Source organism: Zonotrichia albicollis, chromosome 6 (assembly GCF_047830755.1).
Source record: "Zonotrichia albicollis isolate bZonAlb1 chromosome 6, bZonAlb1.hap1, whole genome shotgun sequence".
Classification (NCBI taxonomy): domain Eukaryota; kingdom Metazoa; phylum Chordata; class Aves; order Passeriformes; family Passerellidae; genus Zonotrichia; species Zonotrichia albicollis.
In genome coordinates this window covers 51,601,029-51,619,619 of record NC_133824.1, presented here as the reverse complement: position 1 = coordinate 51,619,619, position 18,591 = coordinate 51,601,029, and the positions used below count along the sequence as shown (strand labels likewise).

The 18,591-nt window shown below is 34.5% G+C and overlaps 1 long non-coding RNA gene across 2 annotated transcripts in view; it reads left to right on the top strand.

Annotated features, from left to right (window-relative positions):
* LOC106629675 (uncharacterized) overlaps window positions 1–18,591 on the top strand; it is a 163,270-nt gene that overhangs the window by 119,095 nt on the left and 25,584 nt on the right. The window contains exons 7-10 of one of the 2 annotated variants that reach the window (XR_012580921.1): window positions 10,908–10,934; window positions 11,148–11,241; window positions 13,356–13,401; window positions 17,640–17,722. This is a non-coding gene — a long non-coding RNA (uncharacterized LOC106629675). The remainder of the gene's footprint in view (window positions 1–10,907; window positions 10,935–11,147; window positions 11,242–13,355; window positions 13,402–17,639; window positions 17,723–18,591) is intronic. The other variant, XR_012580922.1, reaches the window with a different exon arrangement.

Here is an 18,591-nt window from a genome sequence, read left to right as displayed (position 1 = left end):
TCCTGGGCTGAGATTGGGATCATTTGTCCTTGGTGCCCAGCTGGAGCAGGAATTGTTTTGTCTCCCTGCTCTGGGCACAGAGCTCACCATCCCTGAATATGGAGCTCAGACCCACCACTAAAGCAGCACAGAATGTGAAAAATAGAAAAGCTGAAACTGGAGGCATCACTTGTGTGAGAGGAATGTAACTGTAAGTTCAGCTCAGCCTATGACTCTAAAGCTCATAAGTGATAGATTTCACTTTTGTGTCTAAACAATAGGTATGTGTATTTGGTAATGTAAATTGTGGGAGTAGATTAATTTATTTATATCTACAAGTATCAAAGTTTAAAATATCACAGGTAGACAAGTTATAGCTCCATTCACAAATATAGGCAGCATTTTTCCTCCCCTTTCTCTGCCTAGACCATTGGGTTGGAACTTGACAATCATTTTATTTTAGTGACTTCCCTGTTTCATAGAGGAAAGCATCACCTTCAACCAGTGCAAAAAGGCCTGGGTTTAATTTTCTTAAACACTTCTTAAAGAAATTAAGGATTCTGCCTCCCAGTATCAGTCTCCATACAATTCATAATCTCCTGGCTATGATGTAAACCCTTGGTTTTCTTTAGAGAGGAGGGAAACTGCATTTTAAATTTTTTGTTTCTTTTTTAGTAATTTCTTAAGCCCATTTATGAAAAATTGTTGTTTCCTCTGAAGGAAGGCAACAGTGTTCAAGTGTTTCTTCCTTTGCCAGATCTTAATGCAAATAAACCCAAATATTTTGTCCTTACCCTACACTGTTTTTCATAACTAATATTTTGTGGATCCCCTCTTTAAATAGTCCATAGACCCCTGGAAAGAAAGGCTGCAAACTGAAATCCACTAACTACAGTTTTTTCATATCAAATAGTTTCAAATAATTCTTTTAGATTATTTCATTCCTGCTTTTAATGCACTGAGACAAGTTCTTCTTGTAGTATTATCTAAAATAATCTGATTTGTGTTTCTATTCTGAAAAGAAAAACACATTACATAGTAATAACATATCTCCTTTGTCTCAGAAATCCAAACAAACATTGTTCTCATTTTGGAACTATGTGTGTTATCAGCAGATTTATATTGGAAAAAAATATTTGTAAGTGTTTTAAATTGTCACATGTGTTATTTATATACACAGAATAAAATTTGAGGAACTCTTCATTTGTAACCTAGAAGGATAGTTAAACATGACTCATTCTGTAATTAAACTGAGAGAATATCTGCAAAAAATTAGATTAGTTTAGGATTGACTGAGGTTTCACCCTCTTTTGGTAGGTTCTTTGTGCTAGGATACTTTAAGAATGACTCCCAGACATATTCAGAGGAACAATGGTCATGTCCCATGTTAAGAGACTAATTTTTAAAAAAAGGGAAACATTTTTATGACTGTAAATATAATAATCCCTTCATTCCATCATATGGCAGTTGTTTTCAATCTTTTTGTTCCAACCTTTTTTTTTTTTTTTTTTGAAGACTGGTGTTAATCCAGTGGAGGGATGGAGGGGATTATAGTTTTATTCTGTATTGAAAGTTTCAGCTTTTCATTGATGAATGGATGCAGTGCTCTTGAGTGAACTGTGGGAGAAGCATTCATTCACAGAAATTCCTCCTTTGGGATTTCTTGTGGTTCTGGAGGTCCAGTGCACATCCAGCTGCAAGAATGGAAAATAAAATGAGCAGAAAAATTTGACTGAGAAAGGCACTGGTGCACCCAGCATCAAAATAAATGTCCCATGGGGAACTTGTCAACAGAATTTTATAAAAGTATTATGCTTCCTGCCTTTTAAAAGTAATACCTGTGTTCTTGAGTTAGTAATACCTGCTGTTAAAACATAAGAAAAATTCTTATTTTTCTTATTTTCTCATTAAGAAAAGCCATTTTTATGACTAGTTCTTTATGGTTACAGCTGATTCTAGTTAGCAACTTCTAGCATGTGGATTTACTGTTTTATTTTTCTCTTGGAACAGCACACTGTAATCCCCTGGCAACCTCATTTTCAGGCTGTAGACTGCATATGCTAATGCTGAGCTTTATTTGAATGGAAATGCTCTAAATTTTCCTCTATGAACAGGAGTCCTTGAAACCTTGAGACTGGAAAGAATTGCAGAGAAATCTGGAAAAGTTCTGTCTGGGAAGGACAGCCACATTGTCTTAAATGTGTTTAAGGTATTTAAATGTGTATGCATTCTCCTAAAATAAGAATTTTCTCTTGCATCTTGCACAAAGTACCTATATTTATAAGTACTGCAAGGAGTTTTTATTTTACTTCAGTCAGGCAGTTATTAACAGAGTGTTAAGGGTGGAGAAAAAGGCATTAAACACCTGTCAGCCTTGCTGAGCTGCAGGTAGAGCAGAAACATTTTGTGCAGGGATCCTTGGGTTCTTTCAGCCTGCCTGGAAACGTTCCTGTGATCAGCAGCAGCTGCTGCAGCACCTGCCCTTCTCTGGAGGGTTTGAATTGAGACTTTTGGGCTGCTCTGCTAAAGGGTGCATCTCTCACCATCTGCTCCCTTTCCTCTGCTCCCTTGGTGTTGCACAAGCTGTTTTGGAAGGGAGAGAAGGAGGAAGTAGAGAAAAAAATGTATTGTTCCCATTAAGGTGTTGTGGCCTTTTATGTAATGAATAACAAAATGCAGAAATTCATTCATGGTTTTTGTCCTGGGTCATGAAGGCAAACCTATCTGCATCAGGTGCTTCCCAAAAACGTGATCTGTTTTGTTTCCTATTCCTGATTGGAATGGTACAATGAATGCTGTGTAGGACAACTTCCAGGTGATGCTTCATCCCTGTGCATGCGTGGAGCCAGTTGTGCCTGATGGGTGCTGAGAGAAGGGCTTATTGCAGTTTGTCTGCAGAGGCACTGAAGGATGGATTTGTCTTTGTGAGCCTTCAAAGTGCTAGCAGCTACCAGGGTTATGTGGTGAACAGCTGTTTTCAAAGGAAAAGGCAAAGAGGAAAGCTGTGCTCTGTGAAATCTGCCTTATTTTTAGCACTCCAGGAAATCATACAATGATTTCCACTGAAAACAATCCTCATGCACATACCAGACAGGGGAGTGTTTCTACAGATAATTTCAGTTATTTGCAATGATTTTGACTGAAAACAATCCCCATGCACATAGCATATAGAGGATTGTTTCTACAGATGATTTCAATTATTTTCAATAATTTTGACTGAAAACAATCCTCATGCACATACCATACAGGCAATTTTTTCTACAGATAATTTCCATTATTTACCATGATTTTGACTGAAAACAATCCCCATGTACATAGCATATAGAGTATTGTTTCTACAGATAATTTCAATTCTTTTCAATGATTTTGACTGAAAAGAATCCCATGCACATACCATTATAGGGGATTGTTTGTACAGATAATTTCAGTTATTTACAATGATTTCCACTGAAAACAATCCCCATGCACATACCATTTAGGAGATTGTTTCTACAGATGATTTCAATTATTTTCAATGATTTTGACTGAAAACAATCCCCATGCACATACCATATAGAGGATTGTTTCTGCAGATAATTTCAGTTATTTGCAATGATTTTGACTGAAAACAATCCCCATGTACATAGCATATAGAGGATTGTTTCTACAGATTATTTCAATTATTTTCAATGATTTTGACTGAAAACAATCCCCATGCACATACTATTATAGGGGATTGTTTGTACAGATAATTTCAGTTATTTACAATGATTTTCACTGAAAACAATCCCCATGCGCTTACCATAGAGGGGATTGTTTCTACAGATAATTCCAATTATTTACAAATGGCAGTACATTTCACAAAGACAAATCTTGAAACCTACTGCTTCATGCCAACAGCTGTACCCTAGTAAAGAGGTTTTACCCTGAGGTTGTTCTCCCTGCCACCTGAAGAAATATCTTTGGTTATTTCGGTTTCGTGCACAGGTAGGCGTGCATGCTGAAGTAAAAATTACAAAAATATGAATGCTTTATATGTAACATACTCCCTTAATTTTTTTTCTATGCAGGTGGATGTGAACTATTTATCAAAATTGGATAGAAAAGTGGCAGGTGTGCTCTGGGGAGCAGGGGCTGAGCAACACGTGCTTTTACACTTTCTAAAGTACAAAATCAATATTTTTTTTCTTGATTTTTTTTTCTTTTTGCTATAATTTCTTCACTGCCCTTTGTGGATAATAGCATTCAGTGGCCGCTTTAGGGAACTGCTTTGTATTTTTGTCCCTTCTGGTTTACAGCAGCAGCAGGTTTAAATTTAGCAGAATTTATCAGATTTAGCAGAATTTAGCAGTTTTTCCATAAAAACCATGTGTGTCTGTAGACACACACACACACACACATATATATATACACTTAAAAAAAAAGTCTATATATATATATATATGTAAATACATTTATAGATTTATAATTTATTTTAAAATGTCTATTATATATATATTTGATGCCTATCTCAGCTACTGCAACTGCATATACCATGGTACTTGTGAACAGTGAAACTTCTGTTATAAATATTAAATAGGACATAAATGGATACTGAACCAGTAGGAAAATTAAATGCTAGGGAGGACCCCAGGAAAGTTAATGGAAATATTCACTTGAACAAAAAGAATATTTTCTGTTCAGAATTGCCAAGAGCTGGAGTTGAGGTGTTTTCAGCAGTGAATTGTGTTGTTAATTTCTCTGGTTTATCCTCTATTTGGTCCCTGCAGCCTTTAGAAACCACTCACTGGTGAAATTGCAATTCTTATGCAATTTAGCACCATTCCTGACTGACAAGGTAAATGCTCACTTTATGAAGGGGCAGCCATTAAAACCAGACTCTGAATCTCATTTCTCCTTGAGAGTATAAATGTTTTTTTTTTTTAATGTACACTTGATGCATTTGACCCCTTCATGAGTGGATGCTAGCAGCTTTCTTGGACCTAGACTTTTGGAAGATTTCCATTTCAGTGACCATGAATTAAATCTTTTTTTATTCTTCCTTTACATGTGGAAACTGTTCTCATGCAGCAGCACTTTCACAAAGGAGAACAGAATCTACAGGTGGCAGGAACTTAAAGTGCTCCACTCGTGGGAGGCACACTCATGCTGTAGCTGAACATATTCTATAAAAGCAGACATTCAAAACGCACATTCAAGGTAAACATCCCCAACAACCACCTGTAAAACCATTTTTATTATCATCAGTTTCAGTGAGTCTTTCTTGACTAGAAAATGGAAAAAAGAGATGGTTTTATGGCTTCTTTGCTTACTTTCCTCTACAAAAATCAGCATAGAATCACAGAAATTATGTATTTTGCCTTCTGTCTTTCCCCTACTGGGAAAGATTTGGAAGTCAGTGGGTAAAAAGAGACAGGACCCTTTTGCAGGAGGCTGCTGGTTGGAGCCCATTGTGGTTATAAAATACTTGGGAAATTGGATCAGACTTTGAAAAGAATAAATCAGTGTCCTTGCCATGACTGTGTATGGAACTTTTCCAACAACAGACCCCAAGCCTTAGATATTATGATGTTATATACTGGATATAGAAGATATATATAGATTTATACAGGATAAATATAGATTTATACAGGATTTATAAGGTGTACTTTTATATATATATATATATATATATATATATATATATATAGGTGTATATAAGGTATATACAGGATATAGAAGAAAGAAACACTTTGTCTCTCTTTAAAGCAAGCCTAGAATAGGAAAAGTCATTACTTTTTCTTCTTTTATTTTTTCCTTTTTTTCTGAACACGTCATTCTTTTGACACCAACTGCACACCACCTTCTGTTAACCCAGTTCTATTTTAGTAAGAAATATCTGAACCAGGAATTCTGTCTTGTGCTTGCAGAAAATGCAGTACATTTAATACTCTAAAAATGAGCTTAGGGTCTCATCCGAACCATTTGACAGCCTGGATGCTGTGCCAGACCTTCCTAAATGTAACACTGGAAGAAATATATTGTAGAGTAAGTAATTGTTGATAATTTGAAGGCTTATTTAAACAGTATATGACCCTTAAGGTAGAATACAAGTAATAAAAGAAATGCAACAAGTTGCTTGTTATGTGTGGGAAGATATTTTGAAATACCCAGCAGGATGTAGATAAGGGAGATGTATTGAACTTGTAAGTTAGAGCTCTATGGGAGGGAAAAAAAAAAAAAAGAATAAATCCAGAAAAGCAGTACTCTGAGGATTCAAAAAGCCCCCTAAACCCCAATGTGTGACGCATGAAAAATCAGTTTATTCTTTAAATGCTAATTAAAAATGCCGTCTGAGGACAGAACTGGCTGCTAAAGAACACCAGGAATTGCAGGGTTAAGTTGTTTTTATACTTATTGCCATTCAGAAAATGTTGTTATGGAAACCAAATATATGTTATTTCTTAAATAAATATTCTCTCAAGGCCTCTGGAACAGAGTGAAGAAATTGAAGCTATTAGCCTTATTGTTGCTGTTGGCTGTCTGAAATCCCAAAGCTGAGATTCTAATTGAAAATCCAAGGATTTGGGCTTCCTGATTTTATAGTAAAAATGTAGGAAGCCAGTGCCATTGTTATCTCCTATTAAACACTATGAAAAACTGGGGATGGGTCTCTAAGATGCCTCTGCTTAGAGCATCTCAAGGTTTTTGCTGGTTTGGGAGCCTGCAAGGCAAGAATAATTTATGTAGGAATTCACCAAGTAAATTTTCCATATAATCTTGGTGTCTCGAGGATGTTTCCTTGTCACAGACATATTTCCTGAAAAATCCTTTTGCCAGGATTTTTTCTCCTGATAAGCTGAGAGGCCTCAGAGAGGAAATGTAAACAATAATTATCTGCTGCTGAGGAATGTGGTCTGGAGATGGTTTTCCAACAGGTGCATCTTTGATTGGTCTCATGTGGTTGTTTTTACTTGATGACCAATCACAGGTCCAGCTGTGTTGGGACTCTGGTCAATTACAAGGTTTTATTATTCATTCCATTCTTTTCCTTGATAGCCTTCTGATGAAATCCTTTCTTCTATTCTTTAGTATAGTTTTAGTATATAATTTTCTTTTAATATAATAAATATAATAATATAATCAATCAGCTTTCTGAAACATGGAGTCAAGATTCTCATCTCTTCCCTCATCCTGTAGACCTGCAAACACCACCACATTTCCTAAATCCAGCTTGATACAGATTGCTGCTGAATAGGTTTTCTGAAGGCATCTGGAGCCTCATGCTCATGGAAAGAATCCATGCTTGGTTTGCAGGCTTTTTGCCCTTTACCCTGGGCAAATTCACCAATCCCCAGAGCTCAGACCAAACCTGCAGGTTGTTTTCCAGAGGAAATTTGCTGCTAGAGAGATTTGCCACGAGTGTCTGTTATGGTACATGAATAATCGCAATGGAAAGGGGGAACTTGAAGGACATTTCTGATGCTGTAAGTAGCAGATGAGAAAAATGCAGTCAAAGCATGGTGTGGGACATATTTTCAGGCAGTGACACTGGTGAAGCATGATTGATGGCTGAACTTGTCACAAAGACTGGACTTGTTCACTTGAAATTGTCAAGGCCAAATTGGTTCTCTCAGAATTCGTTGGTTTATTCATTATGGAGATGGAGAGGCCACTCAGGATGTATGACTTGCATTAGTCCTTTCTGGGAGCAGGCTTTATGGCCTTGAATCTGTTCCATTTTCCTTTTTTTTCATGAGCCATAAGCAGCAAAGGATTATTTATTTTGCTGTTATACATGAGGAAAACTCATTAAGGGAGTGAATGCATTGGAATCCAAAGTCTTGTATCTGTAATATCAGGGAAAAAAGCCACATTCCTAATGTATTTTTTATGATGCATAATTTGGTTTTGGATATCCTGCATTCATGGAAACAAAACTCAGAATGAAACTGTCAGGAGCTGTCAATATGTTCTGCAGAGTTCTGTTAAAACCAACAGCTGTAATCCTTAAATTATTAGAGAAATATCCTTTGGAAGTGGGGAGAAAATGTAAAAACATCTGTATTATCCCTGCAGTGACAAGAATGTTATTGGAATTCCACCTCTAGCTCCAAACCAAAAATTAAAGCAAAGGGTGCAGGAAAAAGAAGTGGAAGACCTGAAAGCTGTGGAAAATATGGCTGCTAATGGTAAATTTAACTTTGTTCAGGGACTTTTGAGGGGAAAGATTCAGAGGCAAGTTGAGCTTCCTTAAAGTCTCCCTGCTGAGAAGGGCTTAGATCTGACAATGTATGCATGTTTCATTTTATATAATTTTTTTTTTTTATTTTACTTTGGAGCTGCAGCCTTAGCTAGGTATTTATTACCTAGTACATTACTGCACATCACAGGAAGTAGTTTAGTCCTTTTAATAAACAATTCTCTGCCCTCCATGCTGATAAAAATTATATAATTTGCTATATTATTATATAATATTAATTATCAATATTTAATTATATTTACATTAATTTTATTTAACATAAAAATATATATAATATATAATTAATATGATATATAGAAATTTTGAGCAGTCTTTAGGTTCTTTGCAAAAAGTTGGAATAGTAAGAATATTTTCAGCATAAGAAGCCTTCTTTTATTAAAAGCAAGTATTTTTTACCATATTTTGGTAGACTCAGAAGTGCACACAGGCTGCTTCAGAATTCATTGCCAGATGTTTTGCATTATCCGTGTAAATGGATATCCATTCCTTGAAGTGCAATTGGGATGTTAATTTGTTTTTATTGAGCTTGTAGAGTAGTAGGCCAAGACTGTACATTGAAGGGAAGTAATTTCCCTGGTGTTTTTTACACTGATCTAGTCAGTCAGAACATGTTTTGCTTTATAAGTCTCTTGGTATTTGTTGCAATTCCCTTTCTATAAGTCTCTCCTATAATTTTTAGGGATAATGAAAGTGTTGATTATTAGGGGCATTTTCCAGTTCAATAAACATTAACATTATTCCACATTTGAGAATAAATAATAAATGAAAAATTGAAATAAATAAATGTAATAAAAATTTTAAATAAGTTTTGAAAATGAAATCCAGCAAAAAGGAATTTAAATATGAGAGTGAGTTCATGCTTCAAGAGTATATAAGCAGAGCCATACCATCTCTGATTTGTCAAGCATAACTGAGTCCCTCAGGGTGAATATGCTTGGCCAGTCAATCTGGTGAATATGCAGAAATACTGAGAAAAATATCTGGAACAGCTGGTCTTGTTTGGGTAAGGTTTTGGGTATTCTTTTTTTTTTCCTTCAGTTTGTGCTGGTAACAATCTATCAAATCTGACTAATTTAAAATTGCAGCTTGTATGAATGAAAACAGCTTTCCCTTAGCTTTAGATACCAGATTGCTGCTGCTCTTATCTTAAATTTCTGCAATCATTTTTCTGCTAGGAAATTGTTTTGAGTATTACCCATCAGCTTGCAATTTTGCAAAATGGAATGTCACATCCTCTAACAAGCTTCACTCCATAAGACTGTTCCAAGATCGATGTTTTAGACCCTTTTATTGATCTTTAACTGATCTTTTTATTGCTCTTTTATTGGTCTTTAACTCTTGAATGACCACTGTCAGCTGGGGATCAGAGTGCTACCACTTGTGAGGATGTGGAAATTCCTGTGCCACATTCCCCAGGCTGGAAGACCCGATCTGTGGAATAAATCAAGGAACAAAAACAACCACCCACATGCACAGTAAATACTACTTCTGCAGAAAACAACCTGCCCTACTTACTATCTAAAATAGTCACAAATATTTCATGTGGCCCAGGATTAAAATAGCTGGGAGTGACATTTGGGTGGCACAATAAAAGAGGTGCTGAGAGGTCTGGGTGGTTCCTTCCTGGTAGGAGATTCTGTGCCCAGGAGAGGCACAAGGTATGAGGAGATTTTTGTTTGCTGGTGGAAGTGACTACCCAGCTTTTGGAGAGGGGAGAACATTTTCAATGAGCCCATCTGGTTTTTAAAAGCAATGGAAAGGTTCCAAATATTTAAAACCGGGTTATTGAAAGAATAGTAAGATCAGAATTCATTTTAAGTTAAAAAGTAATATCAGGAAAAGCCATCTGGCTAAATAATGTATTCATATCCTAAATCATGTTTTCTGATTTCTGCAGTGAAAAGTAATGAATTGCGCTGCCTTTGCACTCCTTGCCAAGGAATTTTTCACAAAGCTGTTGTAATGAAACAATTAGGACCTGTGGCATTGTTATACTAATTGGTGTTAATTGGTAGTTTTAAACAGGTATCTATTGTAGTGGTATTTGACCAAAAAACTCAGAATTCAGTAAATGACCAGAGAAAAAAATTATTTGAGAATGACCCTAAAATCTTCACAAATTAAATGGCGGGACTGATTCAGAATTACAAAATTCTCAACTGGTTTTTGGGGTTTTTTTCCCCTCAGCTGAAAATGGAGGAAAATATTAGAAGCCAAGACAATGTCTTGGCTGTTTAACATGGCCATAATTTTTTGAAAACTCCTGAAACATAAGAAGAGGTTGAATAAAATAGACTGGTAAAGAAGAATTTGGGAGCCAACTGTGCAGCTTTATTGCTGCTCAGAAAACATCAACAGCCAAATCAAAGTGTTAACTCCCCTGAACTGTGCCCATGTTTGTGCCTGCATGTCCAAGCATATATATATATATAAATAAATATATATAAAAAATAATATATATATATGGGGAGAGAGAAAGAATTATATGCACGTATGTCCATGTGATTACTTTTATATATATATATATATATATACACATATATATATATACACATATATAAATGTATTTATTCTGATTTTTTTTCCTAATTTAAGATAAAGTCTTCATCCTTTCTGTGGAGGAGCAGAATATGAGGGGGAATGGTGAGATGAGCTCTCAACACTCCTCTCTACCATCCTAATTTTCTTCTGGTTCTTTCATCTGTAGGTTTGCTGTGGAATTTTGGAGAATCGGGTATGTACACTGCCACTGATAAAGTGAGGAGCTTTCTTCTTCATTTACTCTGTGCCTCTTGCACAAAACCTGGTAAAACCTCTTTTCCCATTTAGAGTCAAAGGAGGGAAAGCAGCTAGTTGTGTAGCTTTTGAGGATTACAGTAAACATAAGAAGCAATAAGGGAAATTTTGTTAAAATTTTATTCACAGTTTTATGAATCTTACGTTCCAGAAGCTAAATGGAGCCTAAAATTCATTACACCAGAACGGAGGTTAGACAGCAGGTGGAACTACTGAGAGTGGTGATGAGAAATGTCTGATATCAGGTAAAAAATCCTGATAAAAGGGGATAGCTGAGTGCTAACCTTTGCTTGCCTTTTCATTTTCAACCCTATAGTTTCTACCCAAGATGTAATCCTAACATCCTGAATTTCATCCCCTTCAATTCCACAGTATTTTATATAATTTTAAGTTTACTTTTTTCACTAAATATTAGCAAATTAAGGTCTAATTTCACTAATTAGAAAATTAGGCTCTATGTTTTATGTGGAGCCAAGAGGGGCAGCCTGCTATCTGGGGAAACTAATTTTCATTTTCCATAGAAATTTTTTCTATATATCTAAATTTATTTATTTTCATTTATATTTATATAATTATTAATAACTATGTAATTATAACTATATTATAAATATTATATTTTCTATATCTATTTATTTTCTACATATATTTATTTTAATTTATATGATTAACAATATGGATAAAATTATTGTAACTACAATTCTATATTATATATAATTATATATTAAATAAATATGTATCATATATTTTGAATATATTTCCACAGAAATATAATAGGATTTGAGTTACAAACCCCAAGACATGCTTTTTTCCATGCATACACAGAAATTTAGTGACTGGAAGGTTTATTCTGTTTAGAGAATCAGAAGTATTGCAAGCTATGTACAAAAGAGAAAATAAGGAGAATACTCTTTTCCTTCTACGGGAGTGTTACCTGGAGGAAATCAGCCCTAAGGTCTGGGGAGTGAGGAAAAGATTGACATTTCTTTTTCTGTTTCTTCATCATCACCCTGAAATAACAGCTGTGGTACTTTTGGGGTCGCCCATCATAGGAAGGAAATGATGAATCTGACTCCATGTTCTTAGAAGGCTGATTTATTATTTTATGGCATTATGTTAAAGAATGCTATACTAAAACTATACTAAAGAATAGCGAAAGGATACAGACAGAAAGTTTTACAAGATACTAAAGAAAAATTCGTGACTCTCTTCAGAGTCCAACACAGCTGGACAGTGATTGGTCATTAATTTAAAACAATTCACATGTTGGATAAACCATCTCCAACCACATTCCAAAGCAGCAAAACACAGGAGAAGCAAATGAGAGAATATTGTTTTCCTTTTTCTCAGCTTCCCAGGAGAACAAATCCTGGCGTGGGGATTTTTCCAGAAGATATGACTGTGACAAACAATTTATCCAGCATTTAGGGGTGAAACTCTTACAGTCCTATATCCATAGAATCATTTCAGTATGAAACTTTCCTGCCAAGGTAAATAGTAACACTTCAATAGGCTGGCATTACTGAGAAATAAAAAAGCTGTTTCTGCAGGCCAAGAATACTGAAATATAAGGCCAGCTTAATCCCAAATGAGCAATCTTCATGCTATGTCTATTCTGTCAGAAATTCACAGATCTGTCTCTCATTAATGTCAGTGGAAATTCTCTGGCAGGCTAGAACAGCATCAGCCCCTAAAGAATTACATGGTTTTGATACCAAAGGACAACTAATAAGAGAAACATGTAACAGTTGAAATAAATGAATCACTGCACAAACCTTAAGTACCTTTTGCACTGGTGAAATAGATGCAAATTGAATATGATATTGATTTTGAGGTGAAAATCTTGATGAGACTTTTCAGAGAAACAATCTGAAGAGATCTGTGCAATTCTATTAACTTAACTGGCAATTAGAGCATGACAATTTAGTTCTGAAACAGAGAAGATTGCTAACAGTTTAAGATATACCCCAAAGGAAAGACCCAGGCCTTTCTCTTCCCCACTGATGTGTCTTTTCCCATTATCACTATTTAAACCACCAAGGATTGTGTAACCACTGCTCTGTCTCCTCCTACCTTTTCCTGACCTATTTAACGGGGTGCTGGCAAATTTCCAGCCCTCTCCAGCAGGGAGAATTCATTATCTGTGTATAGGACAGGGCAGTCTAGCAAGCTGTGAGATTAAATTGGTGATGAGAAAGTATTTTAGTGTTTTATTGTATCCAAATTGCAAATACATTTTTATTTCAAGCTCATTTTGAGATGAGATTTGGACATAATTTTATCCAACTGTAGTTCAAAGTTGAAAGGGAAATTACCTTAAGTGCATTCAAATGCCTTCTCTTTCCAATTTCTCTTTCATCAGTTCTCTCAGAGGATGCTTGTTTGAACAGAGGTACTTATCAACATTGGTAAGAACAGACTTTTTTTTTTTTTAATTTCTTTTCAATTTGTTTCCTATGTTTCTCGATTTTTGAAACAGAATATCTAAACAGATTTTCTGTTAGAAAAGCACTTTGGAATCAATAATATATATTTCTTTTCAATCAATTTTAACATCTTTAAAGTTTCTTGAATGTTTTTTAAAAAATCCAGACTAGATATTCTTATGGAAGAAGAAAAGAGAAAAATATCTGAATAAAATATCTGAAAAATATCTGCTTTCTGGCCTTGTAACAATCTGAAAAACAAAGAAAACCAGCAGAAAATATATCAGGCCAAGAGCAATGGTGCTACTTATAGCATATTTACTTTGGAAAATATTGAGCTGGAAAAAAATTTATATTGCTGGAAAATATCGGCAGAGCTGTGAAAGACAAATAAGAAACAAAACTTGAAGGGGAACCTCTTCTGATCTTGATTACAGTAGTAGTGTCACTAAAGTAGGATCAGACTTCTACTACTACTGGCTTGTTTGGAAGAAAAAAAATCAGTCAGCATTAAAATCAAACCAAAAACCCCAACAAACAAAACAAAAAAAAATTCCACAGCAGAAAATTGTATTTAGCAGAGTTTTCTAAGAATTTCCAGATACCAAGCAATGGAAAAATTTCAAGAAATTGCAGGACCCATTCTTGTGTAAAATTTTGAGTTACATTTTTCCATATCTTATATTAAAGTGGTTGCACACCACTTTGGAATTAACATCCTTCATTATTGTGAAAAATCCTTGTTCTACAAAAATAATGCTTTGGAATGAACGCCCTCTATTATTGTTAAAAGTCCTTATTCTGCAAACATACCTGTGAAAAATGCCAGTCACTTGTTTTTAAAATTTTAAAAGTTTAATATTAATAAAATGGTTATAAAAATAGAAATATAATTAGAGTAATAAAAATTTGAAGAATTGAGGTTTAGGTCAAAATTTGAACAATTAGGATTTAAGAGTCCTGTGGCTGCTATCTCTTTGCGAGTCCTCTCTTAAAAAAAGTATCTTACATAGCATTGTTTCTATTTTAACATTATGTTATAACCTAAAATTATATTTACACACTGCTTAAGAAAATCAATACAGCATAACTTTCTAACATAACACATAAAATATTCATTTTAATATTTGCAAAAAGCTAATAATAAAATATGCATTTTTCACAATACTGCAGGGGAAAATTCAAGCTGCTTTTTAATCAATGCCAGTGTGGATAAGATTGATTATTTCAACACCCAGTAAGTTAAGAAATACCTTTTGGAAGCGTAAAGAGCAATTGGTTTGTACAACGAGAGGAGTGGTCAGATGATGTGAAAGGTTAGGTTGTTGTTGAATAATTATTGACCTCTAATTTTTTCAAGTATCCAAATATTAGACTGAAATTTTCTAGTTGGGCAGGACCTTTGTTTAGCATTTAATCTGATATATTTGTTCAGCTGTAATTGCTATCCACAAGTCTGCCACCTTCTCATGTGTAAGAGGTTTAACAAGCATAAAACCAAATGCTGGCTACAGAGACTCTTTTGAAACCCTGACTAATGCAATATAAATCTCTTCAAGAAATGGGTTCTGTTGAACAACGGTATTATTTTATAACCTATAAAGTATACTAGAAAAATTCCTAGAATTCCTACATTAGAAAATTTTCCTGCCATCTGAAAAATTTGGGGATTTGTGGCTTAGAGTGAAAAGACAAAATGAAGGTGGATACAATTCAACTTCTGTGATGAATGCCATGACATAAACCACAGGTAAATCCTGTGGCACCACCTCACTACCCATATATATACAATTGGTGCCATTTTGAAATTACTGCAATTTCATACAGGCTCCTGTGGCTGTGGAGAAAATTCCAGTTTCAGAGAGTGCTTTCTCAGCAGTGCTCTACAGAGGTTGACATTGCCACAACTCTCTTTCAGCTCACTAAAGTGAATTTTAGTGAATTATTCCAGGTGAAGATACCTTGCTGTTAGAAGTGGCTCTGGAGTTTGGGTGAAACAGTTGAGTTACTTGAATCAAAATGTTGGATGTGGTGATAACTGTGTTTAGTTGCTCAGATTTATGAACTTTCTTTTTCAGGTTCTTCTATGAGCCTTTAAAGCTTCTTCCTTATGAATGTTTGAAGGCTCTTCTATGAACCTTTATTTACCTTCTTTGAGCTTTTTGTGGAAAGACATGGAGGTGCACAGCTCCTCTCTGAACTAAGCAGCTCTGTGTGCCGCAGCAGGTTTTCTGCAAGGTCAACAGCACTTTGCAGCCTGCTACTAAATTCAGTGTATTTAAGTGGTGAAGGTGATATTTCTAAAATTATTTGATGGTTTTGTGCAATAAATCTGAGTTGTGATTCAGTCATTGAACTGCCCTTGTGTTTCCATTAGATTTCTGTTGCAGAGCCTGAAGAAACTGTCACACTTTGACAAAGCCACAGGCCTGTGGCAGATAGTGATTAAAATAAATAGACCCTCTTAACTAAAGCCTGCACCATTTTTCATAGTGAGGGGCTCTCTGTAGGTGTTGATTTATTGGAGATTTAATCATTGTGTTTACAATGGCAAACCTAAGATGTTTGAATAAGGTGGTTAATGAAAATCATCAGCTGCATTAAATAGCATTATTTTTAAAATCAGTCTTTAGGGAGGTTATGTACTCAAAGATTTCTTGTTCTGGTGCTCACTGGAATAAATCAAGAGTTATAACAAACTGTTATTGCTATTTCTAAGGAAGCTGGAAAGGTTCATCAAGCTTTTGAGGTAAACATTTCAGATGACTCTTTTTAGAGCTGTTGTTGAATGTACATCACTTCTGCTGGTTAACCCAAGGCAGCTGTCACTGCTTTTTCTTCCAGTTCAGTTGATCATAGCCTGACTCATTTTTTTGTCCATCTTTAAAATATGTTTAGAGCTTTAAGAAAGACTTATGGAACACCAAATCACAAAAGAGAGAAATATATTGAGAAATAGATTTTGAACTGTACCATTCATTATATCTCACATAATTTCCTGTTCTGAAATCTAAAGAGAAAGATCTAGTAATGTGAATTTATTCATGTGTAGCCTTTTAGAATCTGCTGAAGAAATGGCAGCACGTGATGAAACACATTTACCATGTCACCTTGTATGATGTCATTCCGTTGCAAGAGAATTCAATTTTCTGCAATAACTAAACTCTTCTGTTTAAGTGTATTTGCTATCGACTCCAGTTTTTTCATCTTCAAACTGTATATTTCAACAAATGTTAGAATATTAGTTGAAATACTATTTTATCAGTTGGAATATTATTTATATTATTATTTATATAATGAAAATCTTATTTAATACTTATGGAAAACCATAGTTTTAGCAAATTTTTATCTGTCCTGTGGAATTACAAAAGTTTTGAAAATACTTTATAAATTATATCAAGAAAAGATTTCCCAACAGTTTTCTGCTTGGTGGTGGTATCTAGAACTAGAAGTTCTAAGGTTGCTTCTGCAGGCAGATGGATAATGTGATTTACATTAGGTCAAACTGAATCTCCAATGGATTAAAAAAACTTTGAATCTAAATCTTAAAATGTGAATCTTAATAATTTACAGCAATGTTGTTATCAAATCCATGGATATTTACGCAAATGTACAGTTTCAGCTTGATTTTTATCAAATTATTGACCTTTGCAAAACAAAATCAGTCATTTTCAAGTTTTCTACCTTTTCTTTTTGTTGTGTTGTTAAAAAACCCTCAGATCCCAATTTTGCTTTCTCTACACATTTATCTTGATCTGTTTATTGTACGCTTCCTTTGATCATTTTTATTGGCATTCTCTGAAATCATGGCAGATAATTAATGGGTACACTTTTAGACCTGACTGAAATATTACTCCTTTAGTCAGAAAATTCCTTCCAGTCACAGTAGCTAACTTTCCATTGATGTAATAAAAATATGATTATTTATTTATCCTCTGAAACTTGTCTTTAAAACATATGATGCTTTACATTAAGAATGAGAGCATTTATTTTAAATTGCTTTCAGAAATTATAATATCTTGGCATAGAAGATATTGACTCAGAGGTCTAGTTAAGACACTGAATTCATGTAGATACTATTGAAACAATTTTAGTTGCCAAAGGCCATTCATCTGCAACTGTACTTTATCATTTATAGGAAATTAAACCAGCCTTCTCTTAGTGATGTCTGTAAAAGCATTCTCCTGCCCATTTGTGCCACTGATCTGTGCTTTTTTCAGACAGGGCCCCTCTGAGAGAGGGGATGAGGAGCAGCTTCTTGCAGTGTGTAAAGAGCTGGCAGAGTAATTATTGAAGGTTCAAGGTATGGCTTTATCCTGGATACATACTTCACAAAAATATTATATACTTTATACAAATATTATATGCTTTATACAGATATACTTTATATATAATATGTACTTTATAATTATATGCATATAATTATATATATACTTTATACAATTATTGAAGGTTCAAGGTATGGCTTTATCCTGTATTGAAGATGGAGGGAGAGACCCACCTTTCATTGATCAGCATCTGACTCCGTTTATTCACTCAAACCATCACTTTTTATAACCGTGTTAATTAAGTTCATGCATATTGCAAAATCTGAGCTCACAATAGGTCAGAGATAACATACCAACTCCTCCTTATGTTTCCAATACCAAGATTTGGGTTCTCAAAATTATTTTTGCTTTCCCAAAACAGCCAAAGATAGAGCATCCACTTGTTATGAGAAAGCTGCCTGAGAACTCTGATATGCAAGGTTCTCAAGGCCTTCATGTTTGTCACTTTTACTTGTAATTAAAAACAACCTGAGAACTTCTGCTGTTTACAGAAACAGGCTGTGAGAACCTGTCCCCCACAGCTGCCTTCCAAGCCATTTCTGAAAAAATCTACAACAATCCTGGATATATACTTTACAAAAATATTATATACTTTATACAAATATTATAACCTTTATACAGATATACTTTATATATAATATATACTTTATAATTATATGTATATAATTATATATATATACTTTATACAACTATGGAAAGATTCAAGGTATGGCTTTATCTTGGATATATACTTTATACAAATATTATATACTTTATACAAATATTATATAATTTAAAAAATATACTTGATACAAATATCATATGATTTATACAGATATGCTTTATATCTAATATATACTTTATA